The sequence below is a fragment of the Dermochelys coriacea genome, chromosome 13 (assembly GCF_009764565.3).
Source record: "Dermochelys coriacea isolate rDerCor1 chromosome 13, rDerCor1.pri.v4, whole genome shotgun sequence".
Lineage (NCBI taxonomy): Eukaryota > Metazoa > Chordata > Testudines > Dermochelyidae > Dermochelys > Dermochelys coriacea.
The window spans coordinates 23,360,019-23,367,952 of NC_050080.1; positions in this window are offsets into that span (position 1 = coordinate 23,360,019).

Consider the following 7,934-nt stretch of genomic DNA (forward strand, 5'->3'; position numbering starts at 1 on the left):
TCCTAGTTCAAATGTTTCATCCACAGGAGTAAAATATGAAACATAGTAGTAATTGTGCACCTTTCCTCCAGAACAGTTCATAACTCTATATGGACACCTGCTGTCCAAGCTGGAAGCGATTGCACAAGGGACAGCAGATGGCAGGGTATCGCACAGGATAGGGAAAAGGGGAAATTTGGGCCAAGGACACTAAAGCAAGCCAGCAATTTATGAATTAGACCATGGGATATTTAGGGTACAGGTTTCAACAGTGCACAACGGAAGCATAACTCTGCTTCCGTTGAAGTCAAAAGGCTTGTCTACATTACCCGCTGGATCGACGGGCAGCGATCCATCCAGCGGGGGTCGATTTATCACAACATGATAAATTGACCGCCGAGCACTCTCCGGTCGACTCTGGTACTCTACCAGAGCGAGAGGCATAGGCGGAGTCGATGGGGGAGCATCAGCTGTCGACTTACCACAGAAGACACCGCGGTAAGTAGATCTAAGTATGTCGACTTCAGCTACATTATTCACGTAGCTGAAGTTGCATAACTTAGATCGGAAACACCCCCTGCCCCCCATGTAGACCAGGCCAAAGACCGTAAAGAACATGGTACTCAGAAGGAAGAAGGGACGAATTAACATTACTGGGCTTTTCATAGATTCCAAGGCCAGGAGGAGGGCAGGGGGAGAGGGAAGTTCATGGAGTCATAGATTCCAAGGCCAGAAGGGATCATTATGACCATCAAGTCTGACCTCCTGTGTAACACAGGCCAGAGAACACCCCAAATAATTTTTAAAGCATGTCTTAAAAATTGTCAGTGATGGGGAATATACTACGACCTTTGGTAAATTGTTCCAATGGTTAATTGTTCTCCCTGTTAAAAATGTATATCTTATTTCCAGCCTGAATTTGTCTAGCTTCAACATCCCACCACTGGATTGAGTTATACCTTTCTCTGCTAGATTGAAAAGCCCATTGTTAAATATTTGTTCCTCATGTAGAGGCTTATAAACTGTCACCAAGTCACTCCTTCACCTTCTTTTTGTTAAGCTAAACCGATTGAGCTCTTTGAGTCCATCACTGTAAGGCAGGTTCTCTAATCCTGTAATCATTTTGTGGCTCTTCTCTGAGCCCTCTTCAATTTATCAACATCTTTCTTGAACTGTGGGCACCAGAAGTTGACACAACATTCCAGCAGTGGTCGCACCAGTGCAAAATATAGAGGTAAAATAACCACTCCGCTCCTACTCGAGATTCCCCTGTTTACGCATCCCAGGAACTCATTAGCTCTTTTGGTGGCAGAATCACACTGGGAGCTCATATTCAGCAGGATTTTTGAATAAATAGCTAAAAGATCCCTCATGCACGACAAACCTTGCCTGACTGGGGATGACAGGACTGTCTCGCAAGGAGCTTTTGTGCCCTAAATGGGGCTTTGGAAAATAAATCCACTTATTGTTCCTCTAAGATTCCACAAGAGTGAAATCCCCCACTCCTTTATCTCATTAAAAATGAAAGAATGACAGGTATGTGGTAAGAATCTGGGGTGAGGGGAGTGTGTGTCTGGTGGGGGAATGTTTTAGCCATCCTGTAACACAGAACTTGCAAAGGAACATGGTGGCAAGCATGTTTCCCAGCGGAGAAACTGTTGGAAATGCTGTTCTGATACAAACCCCTAGTGCAAGGGAGATGTGAAATGAAGTTTTAAAAACAACTTGCCATGTTCAGAAAGCAAAGCTATTTACCCTGCAACTGGATAAGTTACCACTGCTCTTATGCAAGATGCTTTTAATTAATAGCCCAAACTTCTGTGTTAACAGATTGCATCTACCCTGTAATAACTTTCCTAAAGTAGGGTAAATCAGTGGTGGAAGCACGCTAATGTGACTGCATCCGAGAAAACAGTTCTTTGCTATGGGATGCTGTTTATGGACTGTTTGAGGAGCTCATTGTAGCCTTATAACATAGGTGAATATGATGGGTCAAGTGTTTCAACTACTGCCTGTAACACTGAGGAGACCTCCCTGCTCAACTGCCTTATGGGGATAAAGGTGATTTGCAAAGGGAAAAAAACACACCTGAATTTATGCCCTTTCTTGCTTCTACATGATGGATAAAAGCAGCTTGAGAATTCCTTTGGGGGGGGGGGGAAACGCTCTTCAGATGAGGAATGTAGGTGTTGTTTACTCTGGATGACTCTGTGAATGACTGGAGAACTGGTAGGATTAATATTACAAATACCAAGGAAGTAAAACCTCTAAAGGCTGATCTACATACTGTTTTTGTACCCATGTAACTAATCCTTTTAGACATGGGTAGATGTACAGCTATAGGCTATACATGTATAACTCAGTCAACATTAGGGCATTGCTCTGATTTAACTATATTTCATTCTAAGGGGAGAGCTGAAGTCCTGAAAACAGTGTGTAGAGAAGCACTTGCTTTTTGACTGTACAGACTTAACTCAAATGCCCTGCAACCAACTAGAAGAAAATGTTAGTCAAGGTCCCTTCCCTTTTCAATTAAAGGCTGCTGTTGCTCCAATACACATTGGAGAGCCCCTAACAATCTCCCAGCAAAAGCAGAGAAGACCAGCCATGACATTCCTAATTTTTTTTTTAAATGTAAAAAACAAGCACCAAGAAAACCACCAGGACTGAGGCTGCCATTACCATTATGAATCATGAAGTAACAAAATAAACCCCAGACCCTACCTCTTCCCCCTTTATTGCAGGTCCCCTTTAACAGCCATGGGGAAAACACACTCAAGAACTGAGTCTCTGTACATTAAAAGCTTTGGTGGGAATCCGAGGTTGTCCTTAGGTCCCACAGCTATGCTTTTCTAGTTGTCCTGTGTGTGCTGCCTCCTACCAGACGCCGGGGTATTCAGGTAGAGAATCCTCAGCCTTCCAGGCCATTAAGAGAAAAATCTATACCTGGTTGTTCATTTAGCAGTTTGGATAGGGAGAGATACAGGATAAACAGGGAGAGGTGGGTAGCCTGGAGAGCAGGGGGAGGAGGAAAAGAACCAGAAGCCCTCTGTCACGGTGAAAAGCTTCCCTAGAAGTCCAGAGGAGCCCTGGTGTCTTGCCAAGCCAGGTTTCTCTCATGACACCAATGCTCTCTAGGATGCACTGACTCACGCATCTGTTTCCAAATCCTGTGGAAGATCTTTATTTTGAACAACAAAGCCCATGCATGGTTAGAGCTCTGGTTATATTACAGGCTGCCTCTCTCCCTGTACGTCATCTACCAGAGGCATACTAGCTAATTGCATTTGAATACCGGGAGCCTGGGTGTGCTCAAGAGAGAACTCTCCTCCATTGAATTCACCGTGACAGAGCTTGGCCTGAACCAAGCCACATTTTTCTGGCATGCTGCAATGCTTGTCCATTCAGCCAGCCCTTTTGAAGAAGGGGGTTTGAATTTCATGGGTGGGTTGGGTTCTTTTTGAATGGACTCTTCTTTCTGATTGCTTCCACTTACACATAAACATAGACGGCGTCAGAGAGTCATTTCAGTAAGTTGAACAATAAATGAAGCAGACACTGCCCTACGCTGCTAAAGAAAATGGTAGACGAAGAGGGAGGTACTGCTGGTACATTGTGTCTGAGTCTAGAAAGGGAAAAGCCAACTTTTAATAATCCTGTCTGGCCTGCAGTTGGCTATGAATGACTTATCACATGATGCTTCAATCTCAAAGCAGTTTACAAAGGTGACTATTTATATTATCATAGTGCCTAGGCACTCCAGCCATGGATGAGCGCCATATTGTGCTAAGTGCTGTACAAACACAGAGCAAAAAACACCATTCCCTTACAATCTAAGAAATTAGTTCTTTTTTTGTTTTCAGATGGGGGAAACTAAGGCACAGAAGAGTGCAGTGACTTGCCCAAGATCCCAAAGCAAATAGCTTCTCATCTATCATCATGTATATAACAAGACAGAGACAGGAGCAGAATTCAGATCTCCTGACTTTCAGTCTAGTGCCCTGCTCATTCAACCACACAGCGCGCTGAAAGGTAAACCGCCCCCTAATATCAGTGTTCAAGAAAAAAAGACCGTAAAAAAGAACATTTACCATAAAAATAACTTAACATAATGCTGCCTAAGACAGCCAGTGCTGGGCATGTGAAGGAGGAGGAGAGCTGTGTACCAGCTGAATGTAAGTAGCCAAGCACCTGAAAAGGGAGCAAGAGCCAGTCTGCAGAATACCTGCTATGCTAGGTAAGGAGGGATTAGAGCATTTTACGTCTCTGAAAGGAAATTCTTCTCTAAGCTGAACTTTTAGGGTCTCGACTATTATTTCACACAAAAGAGAAGAGAGGTGGCACGTGAGAATGAAGGGCAAGACCCAGGATAGTAGGTCTCTCAGGTTGTCATGCATAGAACCTATGGGAAGATAGATAGTAATATTACAGGGGAAAATCCATTGCACCATTTGCCTTCCCAACTTTTCATGCACTTCTCCTTCAGCCCCATTTCTGACTCTCTGCCTTCACAAGGGTTGTCACAGGACCATTGTACCTCTCTCTGGGAGGGAGGGTCCTGCATTCTAACCTTGAGGGCAGTGATAATTCACAGGTGTCTTTCCATTTCTCTGGACAGCTCGCTTATACAGCACCTTACATGTTTCACAGATTGTTAATTGGAGCAAAGAGTTCTGATCTTGGGCTGCTTTGGTGGAGACTGAGAATGAGTCACAACATTAGAGTTATGTTGGGACAGGATGAAGTGAGCTGTAGCTCACGAAAGCTTATGCTCTAATACATTTGTTAGTCTCTAAGGTGCCACAAGTACTCCTTTTCTTTTTGCGAATACAGACTAACATGAAACATGTTGGGACAGGGAGTGTAAGAAGCCACAAACACTAAAAACAAACCTGCCTGCACCTCAAACTGAAACCTGGGACATTTAAACAAGTGGCGTATGTTCTCAGTCTCCAGGGCTTCCCAGTGATGTGCGGTTTCCACTCAGAATAAATCTAAGCAACTCTGTGAAAGGTGGAACCCAGTTGAAGATTGCCTCTTTCAGATTAAAGAGCAGACTGAGCTTACCTAGCTTATCACAAAGTGGTAATTTGTGTCTTTGCGTTCTTTCACCTGAAAGAGGTGATAACACACCATTAATTTAACAGAGTTGTATGTTGCTGTGAATTCACGTGTTAAAGGCAACTGTGCCTCAATTCCCCTTCTGTCAAATAGGGATAAAATAGTGCTTCCCTAGCTTACAGGGAGGTTGTGAGGATAAGCACATTAAAGACTGTAAGACATTTGCTATTTAGTAATGGGCACTTGTGAGAAATCCCCTGTGGAAGGCTGCCTTGAACATCACTTTGTACTTGCTACACAAGCCTACAGGTAACACATAGGAGCTGCAGATAGATTTTTTTTGCAGTTAAGACACAGGGCTTTTTACTGGGTCTAAGTCACTCTTACAGGGGCTCTCGAACAATTTGTATAGTGGGAGTGCTGACAGCTATTGAACCAAACTGTAAACCCTGTATATGGGGGAAACCACTTCAAACCAGAGTATGCGGCAGCACCCACAACACCAATGCATTCTTACTACCTATTACACAACCCAAAACCAAGCTAAAAACCCTTTACCTGTGGGCCTGATCCCTCCACAGTTTGCATCTTTTAGTCCCACCTGGCACAAAGCCCAGTTACAGCCTCAAATTTTCTGAGAGCCCTAGAGGATTTGTATGCCTAATTCCCATTATAATTAATGAAGGCCTTCAAAACCTTTCAGAGACTTTGAAAATCTCACCCATACAACATCCATAGGTTGGCATGCATTTTTAGCAGCCAATGATTGCATTCCATCCCTCTGAGTTCTCATTGGATACTACAACTAGTGATTATGTAAAGTGACAAATCAATAGTTTCTATTTTGGGGCATTATACAATTTTACTCTTTGAGCAGCTGATCTGGCATCTCTGGTTCCATCACACTAATTGTGTTGCTCAAATTAAGCCACAGACAATAGCTGGAACATTCAGCATAGCTAGTCTTTTATTACTTCAGTCTTGAGGAGCCTAAATGAATTCTCACTATTATTTAAGTATTTCAGCGAAGAGCTGTGCTGCCCCCATAGCTAGGGGGCTGTCAAAAATGAATGAACAGCTAAGGGATGCTCCACCTTTCACCTCTACTTCATTATAGTGGGAGAGTAGCATCACTACAGGTAAGGCTGATACTAGTTTGCTATTTAACAGCTGACTTTTCTAAATTCTCTGAAATCCACATGCTGCCTCTGATTGTTTTGAAAACTGATGTGCCTTCTCAGGGTCCCAGATCAATGGTCCAAATGTGATTTCACTTGAACAAGGGGTTCCTAAGATATACCCCCATCCCCACATCTCCCAAACTAGCAAGACATTAAAATTTTACAGGTCCCCCCCCCCTTTAAAAAAAACAAACAAAAAAAAACAAAAACTTATCCTGGAGCTCAAACTATGGTCCTGATCCTCCCCAAACTATTACCTGCTTGGGATTGATCTCAGCTAGTCTTTGGCACCCACTGTCCTTTGGGAAAGCAATACTCCACACGTTAGGCAGGGGGTAAAATGAGGTTCAAGTCAAGCCGACAAGCCAGAGGAAGTAATTTGCACTGGTGCAGCAGGACTGGGGCTCTGTTCCAAGACAGTTTACAGGCAGCCTGATAGTAAGTGGGTGGCTCAAGGTGCTGCACCGTTGTTGCTCAACCTGGTGAGCAGCACCCACATACTGAGTCTGAGTCCTGTGTGTGGCAGTTTTCTTAGAACCTGTGTTGTGTGCACTAGTTTCTCGCTGTCTGCATTCTGCAGAGGCTTCTTCTGGAAATGCTGCCCTAAGAGCAAAGCTTCTGAGTTAAGAGCTGATATTCCAAAGTGCTCTAAGACACATGCACGCTCATTCATTACTTCAGAAGCATGGTCAAGGAAAACAGCAAAGAGAAGTAAGACTCTAATAAGCAACAACATTAGGGTAATGTAATTATGCTGCAGGCTCCTCACCCTTATCAATAGGATTGTATGAACAAAAGAGCAAGTGGCTGTGACTCTCAATGCCAGCATCATCAAAATAGGTTCTGAGCATCAAGAAAAGCACCCTCATAGAAAGTTTTCTACTCTAAGGATTGGTTTAAGGTCACTATTGGCTAACATAGCAGGAAGATACTGTCAGTCAAGACATCAATTTGTATAGCTGAAATTTGTCAAGTTATCTACACCTACCAAAGGTCACACCATTCAGCCCCCTATGTGCTCTACTTCTTGTGAAAAGGGAGGTCTGAAGGAAATGTCAGACACTAGAAATTTTTTAGTCACATCCCTTCTTTAAAGCGATCACAGCAAACCTTGATTGCTATTGGCTGTATCCCACAGGTATGGGAAAAAAACAAAACCCCAAGCCGTGCACAAACTACAATAAAGTTTAAGTGATCTATGTTACGCAAGACAATTTTGGCCAACCTTTTCCTCCCCATTACAGTGGAAATCCTGGTTTAACCTTAACTGTGGTGGCACGACCATGCCACCACAATATTGCTATGCCACATTAGGACTGTGGTAGAATTCATGGTGCAAGTTGGGGTTGTTTGGTCCAGGGCTTCCTCAGATACAGGCCTCCACTCCCCAGTAAACTGCTGACTTCAGATCTACATGCACAGAAGACTATTGGGCCAGAGAAGAGCTTATGGTGCAAAGGTGGGGTCATTTGATCAAGGGGTTCCCAATGTCAAAATCAATATATTAGGAGCTCTTAACTTTCAGATTGCTCTAAAACCCATAGGCACAGCAAGATGGTCTTAAACTGGTATTCCACAACAGGGGCAGACTCTGTGAGAGGAGGGGAGGAGAACCAATCACATCTCTCAGGCCTATTGCCTCAGAACTATCGATCGGTCAAGGGGCCACTCTGACCTGCACCTCCCCCTCCCCGGATCCTAGGTATAGTTAAG